Raw genomic sequence first — 20189 nt, forward strand, 5'->3', positions numbered from 1 at the left:
AGAGAATTATTCTTAGCCTATCCTAGCCCAGGGCCTGGTGTCTCAGCCATTCTCCAGAGAGGCAGAAGGTATAGATTCCAACAGGGTGAAGTGGACCTAGAACTCAGCTCTTCCAATTGCTAGGCAAGTGCTGTAACCAGCAGGTTACTGGGCAAAAGGTGGTTGGTCCACTTGGACATTCAGAAAAAACACGTAATTAGTGACCACCTAGTTTGGTGTTCATGACTTGCTCAGCATCATACAAGGACTCTGTTCTAGAGGCAAGAATTGGAATCCAACAATTCCCGATGACAGCACTCAACTGCTATAACCACAACACTACCCTTCTCTTCCAGCAAGCCCCTGTTTAATTCAATACACACAGTCCAACTTCTACAACAAGTTAGGCAGAGGCTTATAGACAGTTGTCCTCTTTATTTTACAACCCTGACTTGTTCATAAAATAGATTCATCCTCTGCATGAAATGAGGCAAGGGTCTTGCGGAAAAAGCAAAATGCGTTTATGTAAGGTGTGGGTTCAGGGCAAAAAGGGACGGTCAAGGGCTAGACTCTGAGGATAGGTGAGATCAGAGTCTGCTTGCACCACTAGAGGAAGGGACCAAGGGCCTGCCAGAGACAGAGGAGAAGACCAGATTGGTACCGGGCCAGTGGAGATGGAGAGGTATATACAAAGCAGATACCATGGCATGTGAAGCTGGAAAACACTTTGAAATCTTTTAATAAGAAGTTCTTCAGCATTCTGGCTACATGGTGGTGAGCCTTAGATGTTCTCCTGGCCCAGACATGGTGGAGAAAAGGTCAAATTCCTATACCCAACATGAAGAGATTGCAGAGGAGCTCTGCAACAGAGAGGCAATGAGACTAGATTCAAGTGACCAGGAGGGAGGAAGCTGATTACATTAGGTATAGACTCTCATGCTTTGGGACCTATGGGAACTTGTACACAACACAGGGATTTTATTCTCCCTAAATTGAAGTGGTGGTTTTTTAAAAACACCGTGTCAGTTTAGGTCAAAGTAAACCCCCATGTTGTGTACACTTGTGTCGGAGCCCAATCCTTCCCTGCCTCTCCAGTGGCAGGGAGGGGATAGTGAGCTGCTGGTGGGTAGAGCAGTCCCCAAGTTGCAGAGAGAAGTGGTGTTGGTGCTTCCCTCCACAGCAGTGGGAGCCCCCCCTCCTCTAGGCAGCACCCACCCACTGGCAACCAGTTCAGGCAGTCCTGGGGGGCACTGCAGCCATGGAAGGAAGCACCAGGCCCCCACGCAGCTCAGACAGGCAGGCAGGCTCCAGGGGAAAAAAAAAAGATCAGGCTCACCGCTTTTTTTTTTCCCCTTCTGTGGAGTCTGCCTTCTCAGGCTGCTGCCAGGCTGCCTGCATGGGCTGCCTGCACAGCTCCTGAGCCACATGGAACCCAGTGCTTCCCTCCATGGCTGTAGGGTAGGAAACTAAAACTCCTCAGAGGTGTTTTACTTTGCAGCGCCCCAAAGTCATTTGCTGCATCCCAAAGTCATTTAAGACACATTACAATGCCGAATGTCATACAGCAATGTCATTAAAGGCAAAAGGCATTTAACCCACTTTAAACCCACTTTAAAGTGTCATCTACAAATGTTCCAAGATTTTACCAAGGGAAATGCAGGCACAGCTACTGGCACTGTAGGGGTGGCTGCAATTCCTGCTCACAGCCTCCTTCCCCCTCCACCCCGCACCAGGGTGGGCAGACCGCACATTGGGTAGCAGTAGTGGGGGACTTTTTTTTAAGTCCCCAAAGCAGGTGAAAATTTTCCCCCTTGCCCTCCTGCTCAGTCACATCCCCTCCCTCACTTCCCCCCACCTACCACTACCACTATCTCTGCCATCTCAGGGGCGAGGGGAGTTCCAGAGCTGCTTCAGCCAAGCTGAGTACTCCACTTCCATATCTTCCTAAGCTTGCTCTTGTACTTCCATAAATTCATAGTTCTGCTCTTCTATCTCCATCACTACTACTCTACCTGCCTGACCTTTTATCTCTGCTCCTCCACCTTCATGGCAACTGCTATCACTATGACTATGAGGGAGAAGGACCCAGCCAGCTTCAGGGCCTCCAGAGTCAGCAGACCTCACTGCGGTGGGTGCCTAGGCAGACACTACTGAAAGTGATGCCTTTGGTGCTGCCCCTTGATGGGGTGGAGGGTCTTCATGTTATTTCCCTGTTATGGTTCTTCCAAATGTAATGTTGTGTTTGGTGGGAGAAGGTGGAAGAGTTATGTATATAGCCACAGACCCACTGGAGAGAGGAGTGTGAGCTTGGGAGAGGCATTGGGAGAGGGGGGAGGGATCTCCTCTGGGTGAGAAGAGTCAGAAGAAGTTTTCTATACTTGAAGTGAATGGAGGTTAGAAAAGTTGGGAAGCACAGTTGGGATGGGCTGGAAGGTTTGTTCTCCTTGGTGATAGGAAGGGAAGCTGGAGTGGGTATGGTAGCATAGACTTCTGAAGTTTGGGGGTGTCATTGGGGAGTCTGTTGCTGTTTTGTATCTTACGGATTGCCTGTAAGCTACTCTGAGCCTTTCTGAGTAGGACATGATAATGCCAATACTAATACTACTACTACTACTAATAATGTAATTGCAGACTACATTATAATACATACACACAAGGGGGCAGTGTTAAGATTACACCAGCAGCCTTAATTCTAGTATTTCCTAACTTCTGAGTGCAGCATTTTAAATAAAATTCATTTAACATAATTTATTCCATGCAATTTTCTAGGTTTATAAAAAAATAAACTGAAAAAACAAAAATTTAATGATATGACACCATATTGACACTCAATGAGGATGGAACTTTTTGATCTACCACATGGACCTCTGCTACTACTTAGAACTAATAAGCCATCATCCTCTATACATGGACCGGCCATACATAGGGATCACACACACACTTGGCCAGTGGATTTCAGATACTTGCTGACAGAGGAAGAACAATGAGATTTGGGAAATGTGGATGCTATACCAAGCTCTGGAGGGGAGTGTCCCTAGTGGGCAGAGTCTTTTACAAGTTTCTCTCCCTTCTCTCCCATTCCTTCTAAACTGTCCCATTCCATCTTTTTCACTCCTAGCTCTGTGCATCTCTCCCATCTTCCTCGTCTATCCTGTAACAGAAATGGGATGATATTCAATAGTACAGAATGCAAGGCCATACATTTAGGGGCTAACAACAAGAATTTCTGCTGTAAGTAGGCAGCTCCTCAGTTGAAAACAGAGGAACAGAAAGCTTGCTGCTCCTCTATTCCTCTACCTGTATTCATTGATAACAGGGTGGCTATGAGCCACCAGTGTGACACAGCTATGAAAAAAGTATACCCAACTGTAGAATATGTGTGGGATGGTACTTCCAGTAGAAATAAGGAATACTGTTGCCATTGTACAAAGTCCTGGGAAGACCTCATGTGGAATAGTGTACAATTCCACTCACCTGTGTTCAGAAAAGATGAACTCAAGCTAGAACAGGTGCAGAGAAGGATTACTGGAATAACCAGAGTAAGGAAGAACCTGTTTTAAGGGAAATGAGTTTGACTTGTTTAGCTTAGCAAAAAATAAAAAAGCTGACAGTAATTGTTTTCTATAAATACAACATATCAGGGCAAACACAAGGGAAGGAGAAGAGCTATCTGAGCTAAAAGACAATGTTGGAATAAGAACAATAGGTAAGAACTGCCCAAAGATATATTTAGATTTAAAATTAGAAGAAAGTATGCATCCCTTGGAAGATCAGGAACCCTGAATAGCCTTCTAACAGGAGCAGACAAGGCAGGAAACTTAACTAGTTTTAAACTGGAGTTTGATCAGTCTATGAAAGGGACAGCAAGAGATTAGACTCAATGAATCAAAGGTTGATCCCAGTCATGTCCTATATTCCCGATCATACTTTTACATGATAAACCTCTATTCAGTAGTACCAAATAAAGCTGACACTTGATAAAGGAGCCGTTATATCAGAAGATTATTCCCGTGTCTTAAAAGCACAACCTAGACTGGAGCCCTGCTGTGCCAGACACTCCATACAAACTAAGAGACATGTTCTGTCCTAAAGAGTTTAAAATCCAAGTAGACAAGGCGCATGGAGAAGGAGAGAAAAGAAATAATATTATCTCCATTTTATGTTTAGGTAACAGAGGCACAGAAAAATTAGCTGCCCAAGCAAGGCTATACAGAAACTGAATCTGAGTCCAGTGCTGTAGCAAGGAAGTTTGGTACCCAGGGCAAGCCAGCAGTGGCAGACTGTCTTTTCCCCATGCACAGATGTGGGGAACACATGCCCCCCCAGGTTTGCCCAGAAGTGCAAATAGCAGCAGAATCCACCCTCCCCCTGTCCTAGCACCCCCCTCGTGACTCCATTCTGTGCCCCGTCCCAGCTAGGCGGCACCTGGGGTGGTTTGCCCCTCTCACCGCCCCCCTATGGTCACAGTCCAGTGCCTTGTCCACATAACCATCCTTCCTACAGTCACCTGTTCCTATGCAAAGAACTACTAATTCAGACTGGCAACATTATGAGCTCTCATGGCACAAATGCAAGCAATTGCAAAAGTTGTGAGACAGTGCAGAAGCAGATCCTTGCTGTACAGGAGGATATATTGTACTTTCCTCCACATATAAATTGGTAAATAAATTGCTTACCTATTCCCTTTCACTACAGTTGGTCTGCACAGTGAACATAAGACAAGGCATTAATGATGAAATTACTTAAGATATTCGTTTTTATCTACATTTCCTCCACAGCTCAAATTACTACATTTCCAGCCACTAGCTGTTCTGTGTTGATCATGCTTCTGGATTTTTATCTCTGATGGAAGTTAAGATATCTCTGTCCTGTAAATTGTAACTGTGAAACAGAAGAAAAGTTAAATTGTTACTGCATCAATTGTTACTTCTATTCCATTAGCAACTGAAAGACCCCAGCTAAGTTCAGTACCCCATTGATTTGGGCATTAAAAAGACTCAAAAGTTGACCCAGTCCCTTCAGAGCTTACAAAATTAGCAGACAAATGTTTGCCAAAGTGTGGGAGGAAGGAGACAGCAATGTTTATACACAACTCTTATGAACTTTTATGTACATCTATATGAATTGCTCCCTTCCTCCAAAATCCCTGCCTTGAGCCTAGCCATTGTTTGCTGGCAGATTATTTTGGGGAGGCGGGGGTAGGAGGCAGAGGGAGGTGTGCCAGGGAAGAGATGGTGCTTGAAGAGGGATTTGGTAAAGAAGGAAGAGGATAAAGTAGTAGCCACCTTAAAGTAGTGGTTTGCAACCTATTTAGAAATTTGAGGCACCACCCACTTGACTCAAGTCACCCCTCCATAACTTTTGCAAACAGAGCAGCACCCCAGTTCAAAAAGTAATCTATTTAGTGCAGTGCTTGTATCCGTATAGAGGGGACAAGCGGTTGGGGCAGGGCAATGGCAAGGCAGGAAGGAGCCTGAGCTTGCACTTATCTCCTACATCTGCTTATCTCCTCACATCTCCCAGCACCCTTCAGAAATTCTTGCAGTAGCTCAGGGTTCCCCATCACCCTAGTTGAGAATCACTGCCTTAAGGATAAGCTCAGGGAGCATGCTTCATGAAAGCCTCTTTCTCATACCCGATGAGATCAGGCTGCCAAACCAGAAGTCTCATAGGAATCCCACGTCATGGAGGCCTCTGTCCAAAAGAGGAGAGTGAAATAATAGTGAAGCATTTTCTACTCCTGGTCATGAACATATGGAGTACAAGCTGTTTGGTAAGGCCAGCCCGCTCTGCAGAGATCACAGCAGCACCTTATTGAATGTGATTTCTCTTACTCATCCTGCTTCTGCCCTTGCCACTAAATGGCATGGCAGAGGAGGCAGTGGTCAGTAGGGAGGGAACAGTGTTGTACGTATTGTACCTTGTGTGTGACAGGAACACAAATCAAATGGCTTTGGGCAGAAATCCATGTTTACTTGGATCTGTCCTTTGACCCATCCTTTTCTATGGCTTTTTCAGTGGCAATTAGTCTCCAAGATCAGTGGAAGGGCTATGGTAGCACTCGTCTCTCAATCCCTCTTCTCCTTATCCCCACAAGCCTACTATCCCCTGTAGGATGAATACATCTAGAAAGTAAAAAACAGGGAATCTGTAACAGGGTTGTCCAAGGGAAGCATTTTGGTGGGCTATAAGGGAGTCTGGTGAGAAAAATCATACACGACTCCCAACCTCTCTCTCTTTTCCAATGCAAAGGTGGTACCCTTTATATTTAAGGGAAAGGCAGGGTTGGGGGAACAATATTTTCCCTGTGACCTCTTGTTTCTTCTCTGATTCTCAACTTTTTCTTCTTCCAATCTATGTCTTATCCTACCATCTTCCCAGCTGTCCATTCACCTCTCTATTTACACATCCATTACCCATACCTTCCTTCCTAATTACAAACAACTTCACCAACCCAGCACATCTGCCTCCTGGTTTAGATCACCCATGTCCCATTAACTCCCACTGATCCAACCTCCACCAAGGCACTTACCCCTCCCCTCCAGTCTGAGAACCCCTTTTCTCCTTACCCAACCTCTTCACTGCTCAGAACCATACCTACAGCTCTGGTTTCTTTCTCATCCAACAGCCTCAGAGTCAGAAAGATTTCTCCTCCATCTCATGGTAGGCACACAGAACACCCTGCACTCAGAATCCTTTCCCTTCATACATAACACGTATTGTCACTAGGCTCAGAAGCTGCCCTCTTCTCTTGTACAAAAAACATCCCAATTTCTTATTAGATCTAGAGGATTAAGAGTAGAGGCACCAGGGAAGGACCATAGGACCGGGGAGCATGTTTAAAGAGCACAACTTTTTGCGTCTGTCAGAGTAGGATTGATCTGAACTTGCTCCCACAAGTCTGCCTCACCTTTTCTCTACTTTTTAACCAACTGCCTGCAATCTATGGATTGCAGGAAGATGTACTACACCATAGAGTGTATTTATCTGCAGTACAGTGATCTGCATAAAGAGGCTGACAGTTGTTATATTGGTGATGGGATCCAGTCCCATGGCTCCTAATCATTAGTTACTCCTGTATTTTTCTTCTTTCGTATTATTTTTAAAAACCTGTTGATAAAACATAGAAAAAGCATAGAGACAATTCAAAATTTTCATGGAAAGAGCCAAATAGCTTTGCGATTGAATTTCTCACTAAACTCCTTGAGTGACTAAGCCTCCAAGAACACACACATTTTTTGGTTAGTTAACTTCCTACTTTATAGCCAGGGTAAAAGGTCATGAAGCAATCTGAGTGATAATGTTCTTACCTAGAGCTGCATATCAGATACAAAATTATCACAGGAACTTTGCCAGGGAAATGCTAACGTCAGAGGGAACTACATACATATACAACAAAATAAGTTCTGGAGTGACGCTCAGTTTTCATAGAGAAACTCAAAGATCAACAAGATGGACATCACCTACTTATGGCTAGACCATATACTTAAATGTTTTACTTAAGAACATAAGAATTGTCATTTACTAGGTGAGACCATAGGTCCATGTTGCCCAGTAGCCGGTGTCACACACTGACAGAGTGGATGACAGGGAGAGTGAACAGAGTAACACCAGAATTTCCCCCCCTGTTCCTCTCCCACTTACAGCCTCCAGCATTTAATGTCAAGGAAGTTCTAATTCAGAGGCTGTACCCCTAACTCCCACATTCAATAACTACTGATGACTTTTCCTGCAAGGTTTTGTCTAATCCCTTTTTGAATCTAGCTAAACTGTCAGCTTCCACAATATCTTGTGGCAATAAGTTGCACAATTTATTTACATACAAAAGATCTTCCTTTTGTTAGTTAAATTTCCTACAAGTTTCATTTTCTGACTCCTAGTTCTTGTACTGTGAGAGATAGTATATTGTAAATCCCAACTTACTTTCTCTTTACAATTTAGTGTTTTGTAAATCCTTATCATGTGGCACCCTCAAGCATCTCTAAACTCAACAGACCTAGCCTCTTCAATGTCTCTTCATATGGAAGCCCCTCTGTACCACTAATCATCCTTGTCGCCCTTCTCTGTAGCTTCACTAGTTTTTCAATATACTTTTAGAGGTGTGGGGATGTAACAGGGGGCCTTCTCGGGGCTGATTTAACTGTGGCCTGCCCACCTGTTTCTGGGCTAACCGCCTGCATTCTCACCTTCCACACCTTGTTAATTAATTAGTTAAAGATGTAATTAAGTGGGAGGCTGCCCATTTCCTGCCCCGATGCCAGGGGGAGCTATCTGTGGCTCCATTCCTCCTCTACACCACAGCCCAAGCCTTGCAGATGGCATCTAGGTGTTATCACAAATCACCGGCCCCCAATCTGGCCCCCAGAATCCTCCTGATTGAACCCCACCTGGATTCCTCTCCTCAGGCAGTCTCATCCACCTTCATACTAGGCAGCATCACTCCCTGAACTGCCTCCCCTTCAGGTGTGGTCTGCCCTGGACCTTTGGCTCCTCTAGCCCTGGCCCACCTCCAGGCCAGTTGGAGCCCCAGGCATACAGCTCTTGGGTGTCCCTCACAGTGGGCCCCTAGTCCTTCGACCCTTCTGGTCCTGGCCCCAGCATGGGGAAGTCTGGACAGGCCTGAATCTATGGCCTCTCTCTCTGGGGGTCCACCCTCCAGGCCCTCCAAACAAGGGGTAACCCACCCAGTTGTGGGGGCCAAGGGTTAAGGCACCCCAACCTGCCTTTCACCGGGGTGGTAACTGGCCTGGCATTTCCTGGGGGCTCCCATGCCACTGAGAGCCCCACCAGGCCACCCACTCCCAGCAGGGTGCAGTTTTAGGTCATGCGCAGGACCAGGAGCCTCTTGACCATCCCCTACAGCTCCTCCCTTACCTCCAGATGATACCGGCAGCCCTCCAGCCAGGCGGCGCTGTTGCCTGGCCTCCAGCAGCAGAACTGCCCTGTTTATATGGGAAGCCCTGAATCCAAAATGGCTGCCCTCAGACACCTGGCAGCTGCCAGCTCCAGGCCTGTGAAGTGGCAGGCACAACCAGTGCTCTGCCACAGGGGACCAAATTTGGGAACACTATTAAAGGTGTGCTCACACCATGGATCTATAAAGTAGAAAAATTATACTTTCTGTTTTGTTTACAGTTTCTTTCTTAATAATACCTAACTTTTTGTTTGCCATTTTGACAGTTGCTGAACACTGATGATTGAAAATAAACTATATGTCTGAATTGGATCCCGTGTAAAGTGGTCTGGGTTTCTACCCTTGGTTCTCTTGGACTGTTCAGACTGACTCACCAATAATCTTTTCCACTGACGCATGTCTGCCCCCGTTTACCGTACCTTCATTGTCCGAAGACTTTTCTCTCTACAGCCACTTCTGTGTGTGCTCTGTCAGTTTGCTGAATACATTTAAAAGAAATATATAAATACTTATTTTACATCTACCTTTTTGTCCATACTTTTTCAAGGCTCAACCAATGAAGGTAAAAGTAATATTATCTCACCACCTGTTCTGTTTTAAAGCAGAACGGTATTTATTTTCACATAAATTGTATAGAGATGCAGTGAATCATTGCATCTTCAAGGTCCAATTATTTGTCCCAAGGGTTTCACTCCAAAACTTTAGAGAACTGTTTCAGCTGTATCTGAAGCATGGGCAACTTTTCTGGCTTCTTGTTTGCATCCCATCAGTAAAGGCTCTATTCAGAACCATCTTGAGGGTTTGCTTGAACTGCTTCTTCTTGCTGCTTCCTCCAAAGAAGTAAATGGGGGGAGGGTGGGGGTTGATGCTTCTATTAAGAGTGGAGAGGAAAAGGGTGACAAGATGTAGTTGATTGAGCAAAGATAACCGATAGTAATAATTCAGAAGATATAATATCCTCATGGACATTGCAAACATGAGGAATATGGTGACTGTGGCCATGATGATTATATAGAGTTTTGACGAATAAGATCTTAGGGAGGTATGGTGGATCTTAATGAGTAAGATCAAGCTGGAAAGAAACATCAGTGGAATGAAAACAATGAAGTTCAGGATCCATATGAATATAACCAATGCCTGGCAATGGCTAGTGTCATCTGAGCAATAGGAAAATATGCCATTGTCTTTATTTTCTGAAATGAGGAAGGCATGCAGACAGATTTTTTTCTTAGCAATTGGTAAAAAAAATGAGAAGTCCAAGGATTTAGAAGAAATTGTGAGCTTTGCTGTATGGTTGTTCTGGTGAGATATGGAAATTCAACCACCATGTCACATTGCAAATTAATATAAAAGAATGAGATAATGCATTACTCTTGTCTTATCTTTATTATTAGAGCCAGAAACTTTTCTTAGAAAGGTACATTCAACTCCCATTGAAGTCAATAGAATATATTCCGTGTGTGTGTGTGTGATCTATATTTAAAGTTTTCAATATATACATGATATAATTTAGGTATATATCAAGGCTTTTAAATATATGATGATATGATTTCATTGAAAAAAATAACTGTAAGTCCTTTCTCCATGACATTTCTGCTCAGTAGTATCTCTCACTAAATTAAGAAATCAAATAACTTTGTTCTTCAGTGAGATTCATTCCTAAGAGGTATTAATGGCAAACTTACAAATTAGAGTTTCACATTGTAGCTACAAAGTAATTTGAATCGGTCAGGAAATGGTTTCCCTGACCTGTGGAAGTTTTCAAGATCTCCAAAAGTTTTCAAGATTCCACATCAGGGCAAATCTAAGACTTTTTAGAGGTTTTGTGAAAAGCACAAAAAGGGAGAGACCCCAGTGGGACTCTGGGGTCCCACTCCTGTGGACCCCAAAGCACCCCTGTGGGATGTGAAAGATGAGCTTGAAGCCCTTAATTTAGATGAGGGACTTGAAACATGTTCTGTCCCTTCTTAGGGAAGTACCATAACCACTGGGCTATAGTGCTATAATCTGTTTGCTTCTGGTCCAATGAATATTTAATTATTTACTCAAAATGGAGCAGCTTTAACAGCAGAGACAGAAAAACTGATTATACAGTCTGGTGGTTATGCTGTTCACCCAGGAGGAAGACATACTGTGATTCAAGTGTCCACTTAACTCAGGTAGAGCAGAAATACGAACACTGGTCTCCCCCATCCTATACCTGTTCCCTAGCCACTAGGCTATTAGCTATCTTGTAGTGGAAAAACAGATGTGTCTTCTCTCTCTGTTGGACCCAAATTCCATCTTTGTCAAAACTGTTGTATATAATCACATGAGAAAGCTTGGGTTCCATAAATAGACATTTTCTGACAAACAATTTGTTGTTTTGTTGTAACATTTTACATTAATATTATTTAACCAAGTATATAAACACTGCCCAGCACTCTGCACCATAAGAGAAAATTCCTGGAATGTTATGTAAATATATATTCCAACATGGATTGATTGCAGTACAAGTTAGTTACCCAGCTTTTCTGCATTTGACTGGTATTCAACTGAGTCCTGAAACAAGCTCTTCTTTCATTCTGATTCCTTTTGCCTCACAGGAGAGAGTTAACATACTATTAAGTGAATTAATCTACCTCCTTAAGCTCCCACTAAAGACAACACAACAAGAAGAATGTACATTCTGGAGCTAAGTCTGTGCAATGATTAGGTAAGTGGCATTACTCACTCCAGTATTAAGCTTCTTTTCATGAACCCCAATTTCCTTGAGTTCAAAAACAGTTCTTTTTACAGGGTGTAAGAAAAACCTTTAAGAAATACCCTGGAAAGTTTCAGCTTTTATCAGTCAGATCTCTTCAAAGGCATTAGTCTCCATAACCCATGAATGCTGACCACACTACCTTCTATGAGGTAGTATGTGGTAACCAAGTAAACCATCTAGAAAAGTATCGGGAATGAGAATGTGAATGAAGTCTTAGTTATTAAAGAGGGAAGAAGTCTCACAAAACCACTCAAGGTTACTCTAAGTAACAGCATAGTGTAGGTGCTCATACCCTGGGCACCTGAAAGCAGTATGAAAACTTCAGAATAGAACAGTGAGTTTATGTAAGAAAACCTAAAGAGAAAAGCAAAGAGGATTGGTGCAAAAGGAGAGCACTATGCAAGAAGGTGCCTGGTTGACATTTGTGGAAAACTGACATATTTCTCTCCACTGAGTAAAAAGAAGGAAAATAATTAAAATGTAATGCTGAACTTACTAAGATCATTCCCAAGTAAGAGCATTCAGAGGCGGCAATGGAAGGAATTCAATCCATCCAAATACGTTCAGGAGGGCTTCTCCAACTGTTCATCTTCACTAGGAGAGGGGGCAGCAAATAGTGACTCTGACAACTATCCCCTCTTCCCCCAAAAAGGAATGCAGTTTTCCCATTATGCAAAATGTCAGAGATATGCTAGGCAGAGGATCTTACACTGATTGGTAGAGGCAGGGCTTCAAATGGCCTCAACCACTGTCTGGTGACAAATCCAGCAAAATGCTTGGGAGTTGACAACTATGGGAAATACATGAAAAGTTGTTCTGAGTTTCTACAACAGAAAGAGGCACATCTTAAACAACCAAGCAAAAACCTACTAAGTGGGCAGGGAATCTGTTTGGGAAGGACTGAGAAAAAAAGGGGGAAAAAAATCTCATTTTAGAATAGTACCATCAAATTCAAACCAAAATAACTGGATTGCCTTTGTATCCGTAGCATCTGTCCCTTCCTCCCAATTTCTCTTATACTTTTGAATGTGTTATCACTCTAGGATCTAAGAAAGAAAAGAATAAAATGGTCCTATGATTGATATTGGTAGAAGGAACGTGAGAAAAAGAAAACAAATAAATGTAGGGAATTCAGAACCTTCCTCTAATATCCTTATCCACCCACTCCCACTGGTAACAAAGAAGAAATGCTAAAGCAAAACTGAAGTTGTTGCTTCCAAAATTTGAACAGAATTAGGAGCAACTAAGCTATCTGAGAAATCCCCTGAGGAAGTTCCTTGTTCTTGCTGCAAGTATCAATCTGTTTTTACATGGAGATGTTAGTGTGTGCTGGAACAAATATTCATACCCAAAAAAGGAGACAGTTTGCTCTGTCTTCTCCTTCAGATGTTTCATGCAAATTACCCAGTCCCCAAGTGGGAAGGGCTACTGATTAATGTGAGAAACAAACAAACCCAAAAAGAGGGTGAGAATAAAGTTACAAGAAGAAAGGATGTTGGATTGAAAGAAAACAATTTCTAATTGCTTTCCAAGGCTTTCGATTAATAAGTTTATCTTCTGTCCAGCAATTACAAGACCAAAAATAAATGCCAAATGTACATCTCCAAAAAAGGCAATAAAATATTTCTTTCCCATTAAATGAGAAAAAGCATAAAGGAGTCGCAAGAATAGCCAGTGTCCAAATAGCCTGGAGTCTGAAAATCTCCAGGTCCCTCCAGGTACCCTAATCTTTATGGCAGTCAATTTACAACCCAGTTAGCTACATCTGTTAACTACACCAGTTAACTACACCAGTTAACTTCAGCTATGTAACTAACAGTAATGGCCACAAACTCCTGGGAGACCATTTCAGACTTAACACTAGGAAAAGCTTCCTCACAGGTTGGGTGTCCAGACTGTGGAATAAGCTCCCTCCAGAGGAGGTGCAATCGTCTACCCTAGAAATGTGCTTTAGTTCAGTCTGCTACTTTCCAAGTAACATTCAGATGTTTTTCTCCAATGGTGTAATTCTCTGTAAAATGATCTATTCCAGAAGTTTGTAAGTAGAATTCTGGAGAGATACTATGACATCATAATTGGCTGCTAAAGAATGGGCTTTGCCTCTCATTCTCATAGCTGTCATCTTAGTTTTTTACCATGGGACATGGAGTAAAGAAGCATTTCCACTCTGCACAGGGAGTGGCGACCTTGATTTACAAGAAAGGGGGAAGGGAAGACATTAGAAACTGGAGACCAATTACTTTACTAAACATAGACTGTAAGTTGTTCACTTAAATATTAGCAGCACGTTTAGGGGGGATACTTTTACAGGTGGTGGGAGGGGAGCAAATTTGCGTGGTGGTGGGGAGAAGGGCAGCACAAATTCATTGGATTGTTAGGGATGTTAGCTTATATTTGGGAACTGAAGTGGAATTCGTTAGTGGTGAACCTGGATTTACAAAAAGCATACAATAGTATTTTGCATGAATTTTTGTTTGGGGTGTTACATAAGATGGGGCTACTGGGGAAATTTGTGGGGAGGGTGAGGGCTATTTATGGGGAGGCAAAGAGAAGAATTATGGTCAGGGGATTTTTAGGAGAAAGGGGAAATGTGGGTAAAAGTATGGTACTGGTGGTGGGGAGTTGGGGTGATTTGGGGAGATTTGGGCTGAGGGTGGAAAGCGAAAGGATGAAGGTGCTAGGGATGATTATGGATGGTCAGGGGAAAGGGAAGGAGGCACGGGAGAAAGTGGAGGGAAGGGTGAAGGGGGTGGTGGGGTTGTGGGGGACACAGGGATTGTCATTTAGGGGTAAGGTACAGGTGATAAAGCAGTGTCTATTGCCACTGATTTACAGGAATTTACAGGAATCATGTATCTACTATCCTGGGTACAGGCGCGAAGACTGCACAGGATGTTGTGTTTGGGTTTTTTGCGGGGGCGGGGAGGGATGGAGAGAGTGGCTGGGGGGAAATGTAGAAGAATAAGGGGCTGGGGGGATGGGGATTGCCAAACGTAGAGACATTTGTTTATGTTCATTTTCTGAAGATGGTGGTGAGGTAAGTTAAAGGGGGAATGGGATAGCGGGGCATTTTTGTAGGTTTTGGGCAGGGAGGTTATTAAGAAGATTGAGTTTATATGGGGGAAGGTGGAGTTTTATATGGGGGCTTTTCTTAAAGCACAGGAATTGGAGGGATTGGGGCTTGATGGATTGGGGGATGTGAAAGGGGTGCTTAAGTTTCTGAGGGAAAGGAAGGTAGTTACAGATGTGGCAGAATTGGAGTGGGACCAAGTTAAACAAGTGTGGAAATGCATGGAAGGAAAAGTGTGGAAGGGGGAGCATGAGGCGTGAGCATGCGGGGCAGTGCAGAAAATATTACTGGTAAGGAAAACATTGCATTGGTGGGGATTAGTTAGACAACCAAAATGTCCAAAGGAAATTTGTGATAAAGATGAGTCAGTGTTTCAAGTCTTATGGGATTGTTTTTATGCACAGAAAGTGTGGGGGGGGATGGCTAGTTTCTTGAAAAGCATGGGAAAGGGAAATGGGGTGTCTTTTGAAAATGTGTTGTATGGGCTAAGGGAAGGCACAGATGGGTCGTGGGCGGTTAGGGTTTTGTTGGCTTGTGTTAAAGCGGCTATTTGGAAGGTTAGGACTTTGTTAGTTAGGAAGAGGCTTTGTTTCTCGATGGTGGAGTATCTGCAATGAGGGTTACATGAGCTGAAATTTTATATAGCAAAGAGGGAAAAAGGGCAGTTAGGGTAAGGACAAAGGGGATAGGAAGCTGTGGAAAGGGACTGATGGCGTCCATTGTTCTTGCCAAAGTTAGGCATCGGGTAAGCTTTGGGGATGTCAAATAAGGAAACTTTATAGGAGGCGGGATGTGTATTTGGGAGAGTAAGTAAGCAGGTTATGTGAAAAAAATTTGTTGCTGTGTAGTATACATGATAGCTGATGTTACAGATGGCTTTTCATTGGATATATTGCCTTTGTTTTGGTATTTGCCGATTTGTATGAAGTGAAACATTTGTATATATGATAGCTATGTAAATTAAGTGTTACAAATGTGTGTTTCTCTACTGCTGAATAGTTAGGGTATTTGGTATTGCATTATCCTTTTCTTTCTTTAAGGTATAAGAAATATGTGAGTTATTTTGAGCTGAATATTAAGAGTCCTTTGAGTTTGCTTGTATGATAATTCTGGCGGGGGGTTATGTTAGTGTGACAGAATAGCCAGTGGCAGCTTAGCCTGGAGGTTTTGAAAAGTTCAGAAATGATCGGGGGGGGGGTTGTTCTTTTTCCCTACCTATCAGGCCCCGCAAAAGGAGAGGGCTTGCCCCCGCCTCACCCAGGGGCCAGGTAGGGAAACCGGACCTGAGAGCAGACTCACCTCTTATGTCACCTGATTGAGCCTGCCAACTACCTGTGAAGACTGAATCAATTCTGCCTCTGACTTTTTGACCATCTGTATTTAGCCTAGGAGAGTGGCTATTTTTTCTTTCCCTCTGAGAAATCTTAGATATTTTTATCATAAGTGGAACTCTAAGTCTAATTTTAGAGAAGTATCCCTTTAGATATAAACTGTTTCTGAGGTTTAGAGAATTGCTCCAGAAGCAGTCCAGCAAATCTGGGGGTGATCCCACCCCACATTAATAAAACAGCCTCTTTCACCTAAAGGTTTGGAAGTGCTCACAAAATTAACAGCTGAAGAAACAACTTCCTTACTTGGGTTCTGTATCTCTAGTTCATTCCATTACTGTAAAACTTTATGATCTGACAATAGTAAAAGCCATGGGTGCCCTTCTGGAGTTGTGCTAAGACTTTCATTGCCAGACTTTCCATTTGATAGTTGTATGCATGAATGTATTCTTATTAAAGGCTAATGACAACTATAACAAATTAACCTTAAAATATTTATGTTATTGCATTGCCTGAAGTTTTTAACCATGATAAAGTCTGCAGCTGAAAAGAAGGAAAACAGGAAAACAATTAGTATAATGAAGTATGATACAATGACAATTGTGCCTTCTTTCTTAATCGTTTTAATATTCCAACTAGAAAAGTCATAAAGAAGAGGAAGGAAGGAAAGAAAAAACATTTTTTGAGAATCTAAAAAGTTTAAAAAAAAATCAAACCAGACAGAATATTTTCTTTACCTCTAAGTGTGATTTGACTCTAAAAAGCAATTGTAAAAAAGACTGCAATGTAAGTGTATCTCAATTCTCTCTTGGTGAATCCATGTCAAACGGGCTCAATAAACCCTGGCCTTTTTAACAGGTAAGCCTCCAAACTCAACCTAGACTCAAACTGCTTTCTTTCTCACACATCATCATCACTAGTAAAAGCACTCACAGGCCACATCACCTTCAGGAGAAATATTGCAAAATGAGAAAACCATACATATGGTAATCATCCCGCAACTTCAAGCAGTTACTTTCTCCCATTCCCATAATTTGTTTCCTACACATTATAAATGCAACTTATTTTTGACTGTTTGTTTACATTAAAATTTTATTTGGTATTGAGCTAAAAAATCTCAGAAGTTGATTCTGTTTCTTAATTTAGACAGAACAAAAAACTACTTTACCTTCCTCTTCATCTTTACTCTTTATACTCCAGACTGGTTTCAGCTTGCCAGAATTAAACTTGGCTTCACTTTCCCAGAGATGACCTAACATTAAAAATGTTCTAGTCTCATTGGGCACATCTACGCAAGATGCTTTACTGCAGGGTAGACTAATCACTGCACAGTACAGCATCACTATGTAACTGCGTGCAACAGCTACTGTGCAGTAGGTTAGTCTACTCCACAGTTTTCTACTACCTGTAAATACAGGTAGTAGATTTACCGCACAGTACTGCATAGGTAGACAGCTATGTCTACCTATGCAGTAAAGCAAATTGCAAATTGCTCCCAGAAAATTGCTCCCAGTCAACCCAGGCATCAGAGGCGGGAGAACAGTCCCCTCCCCAAAACAGCTGCCTGCTTCCCAGCCCCCACTCCAATCAGCAGATGAGAGCTGGAGCTGAGACATCATCTCCTGTCCTGGCAGCAGGCAGCTGCAGCTGGGACAATGTCCCAGCTTCATTTCTGAGATCAGAGCTGGGGCCCAGCATCTGACTGCTGCCAGGGAAGGGGACAATGTCCCAGCCTCCACTCCAACCTCAGAGCAGGGCTTGAGCAGCAGGCAGCTGCCTGGTGCAGGGTGGGAGCCAGCTGCCTTGGAGGTAGGACAGCTCCCCCTGCCCCTTGGAACCCAGGCCTGACTCCAGTACCCCATGCCAGCTGGGGGCAGGCACCCAGGGGAGCCTAGAGCTTCCTCTGGCTACTGTTTGGGAGCACAGCAGAGCAGGAATAGCCCTGCACTGAACTGCTCATGTAAGGAGCAAATTTGATCCTCTTGGGCGCATGTGTAGATGTGCTCCCAGGAAATCTTAGTGCGCAATATTTTACTGAACAGTAAGCTTTTGCACATTAATAATACATGCAGACATGCCCATTCAGCAGCACACAATTAGCATGTCTACACATGCCGATTTAATGCAAAGCAAAAAGCTCTGGAGCATATCACTCTGGAGCATATTGCTGCTGCATGTGCACCTGGGATCGCAGTACGTTGAGCAGAAGCAAAGCAGCCCTGGCTGGCAGGGAGCCCGGGGGGTCAGCCTGCCAGCCCAGGGCTCCTCCCCCTGGCTCCACATGCTGTGGAGGGGCTGCCTGGGGCATGAGAGTGCTTCAGTATGAGGTTAGCCAGCAGACACTGAATCACCCTCATGCTCCAGCCAAACCCTCCAGCATCTACACAAGCATTGCTGCAGATTTTTTTTTTATTCTGCAGCAGGATAGTACTTGTATACACAATTACTTGTATTTACAAGTACTTGTATTTACAAGTACTTGTATTTACAAGTACTGTCCTGCTACACAGTAAATTAGTTTACTCCACCCTATGCACATGTAGACACCAAGATGTTTACTGCACAGTCTACTTAGTCTATTGTGACACCCAGTGACACCTTTGCCTGATTCACCTTCACCCAAATAGGAGCAGTACTAGATTCTATATACCACTTACCAGTCTCAGGCTTCATATGAACACACTGCCTCTATCATGAGAGAGATTATTTATCTGGACCCCTTCAATCTCTAGCTTCTTCATTGAGTCAAGTAGTCAGGTTATTTATCCAGAGAAGTGTCCATAATGTGAGCCTTCAGCACATACTGGCAAGGAATGGGAGAGGACTGGAAAAAGCAGCTGACACTGAGAGTGAACTTTCATCCCTATTGTTGAAGAGTAAAATACCAATCTTCTCGATGTGACCTAGAGGGATCAGCCCCTGCAGGAGCATCCCTGACTAAACCATCTCAGCCAAGCATCTATCTAACCTGCTCTTGAAAGTTTCCAGGAATGGATATTTCAGAGTTTCTCTAGGTAACCTGTTTCAATATTTGGCCACCAGGGTGGATTGATTTAAGTCAAGTTGATTTCAATCACTGATTTAAAGCAGCAAGCCTAAAGTCTAATTTAAACTGTTGATTAAATTAATTAATTAATTAATTTAAATTAGATTAATTTAAATAAAGAACCAAAATCTTATTTAGATTTTAAAAGACCAACTTTTAAAAAAAATAATTGCTTTTTACTCACCTTGCTGGCCACCCTCATAGACAGAAAGTTCCTCCTAATCTCCAACCTCAATTTCCCTTGTTGAAGCTTCAGGCCCTTGCTCCTAGTCCTGTTTGCTACAGTCATTGAGAAAAGCTCATCTCCGTCCTCTCTATAATCGTCCTTCGTGTATTTGAAGATTGTTGTCAAATCCCCCCTCATTCTTCTCTTCTCCAAACTAAATAACCCAAGTTCCTTCAGTCTTTCCTCCTATATCTTGCCTCAAGTCTTGCGTCTGCCCAAAGCTGTCTGCTCTCTCATAACACTATATATTTGATTAAATGTTTATATATAAATATTACTTTGCTTTCTCCTATTAAAACTTTACTCACAAGAGTAAAGCTTTATGTGTACATTTTAAAAAATAATTAGAAGCCATAAGATATTTGTTAGGAAAAAAACCACACTCATTATAAAGCAGATTAATGATGAAATATTTCACCTCTGTTGATAAGAGATAACACATAATAAACTAGGACTGAGCATTCTGCCTTCCCTCACTGCAGACACAGTAGAATAGGATGAGTCACTCACAGACAGTCTTGAAGAAGGTGAATATTATCTGGGAACAATACCGACCTGTTCTCTTCTGCCTGTTGCTATTTTGGAAGTAGCAGACATGTAATTATCTTCTGGTTTCTCTGCCACAAGATCAAAAAGCTCACAAACATTGTTGTACATATCGATGGACTATATTCTGTTTGGAATACAGGCAGACTGGAGGTGGTACGTGAGCCTGAGAAGCTGGTATAAGTAGACTAGGACAGCAGTTCTCAACCTTTTGCACCTTATGTCCCACCTACATAAGGTCAAAAAATCCTGGTTCCACCGGTCAACGAGCAGGAGTGGGGGGTCTCCCAAAGGTCAGTCAAAAAGCAGGGGGAAGGGACAGAAGTTCCTCAGT

At 43.0% G+C, this 20189-nt stretch overlaps 1 protein-coding gene across 2 annotated transcripts in view; it reads right to left on the minus strand.

The window, feature by feature from the left end:
- MAS1 (MAS1 proto-oncogene, G protein-coupled receptor) overlaps window positions 1-12233 on the minus strand; it is a 15811-nt gene extending 3578 nt beyond the window's left edge. The window contains exon 1 of one of the 2 annotated variants that reach the window (XM_006021927.3): window positions 12136-12233. The gene's annotated coding sequence lies outside the window, so the exon portion shown is untranslated. Of the gene's footprint in view, window positions 1-3453; window positions 3533-12135 lie in introns of those variants that run through there. The other variant, XM_025202012.1, reaches the window with a different exon arrangement.
- Window positions 12234-20189: the final 7956 nt, after the last annotated feature.

This window comes from Alligator sinensis, unplaced genomic scaffold (genome assembly GCF_000455745.1).
Source record: "Alligator sinensis unplaced genomic scaffold, ASM45574v1 scaffold682_1, whole genome shotgun sequence".
In the NCBI taxonomy this organism is placed as follows: domain Eukaryota; kingdom Metazoa; phylum Chordata; order Crocodylia; family Alligatoridae; genus Alligator; species Alligator sinensis.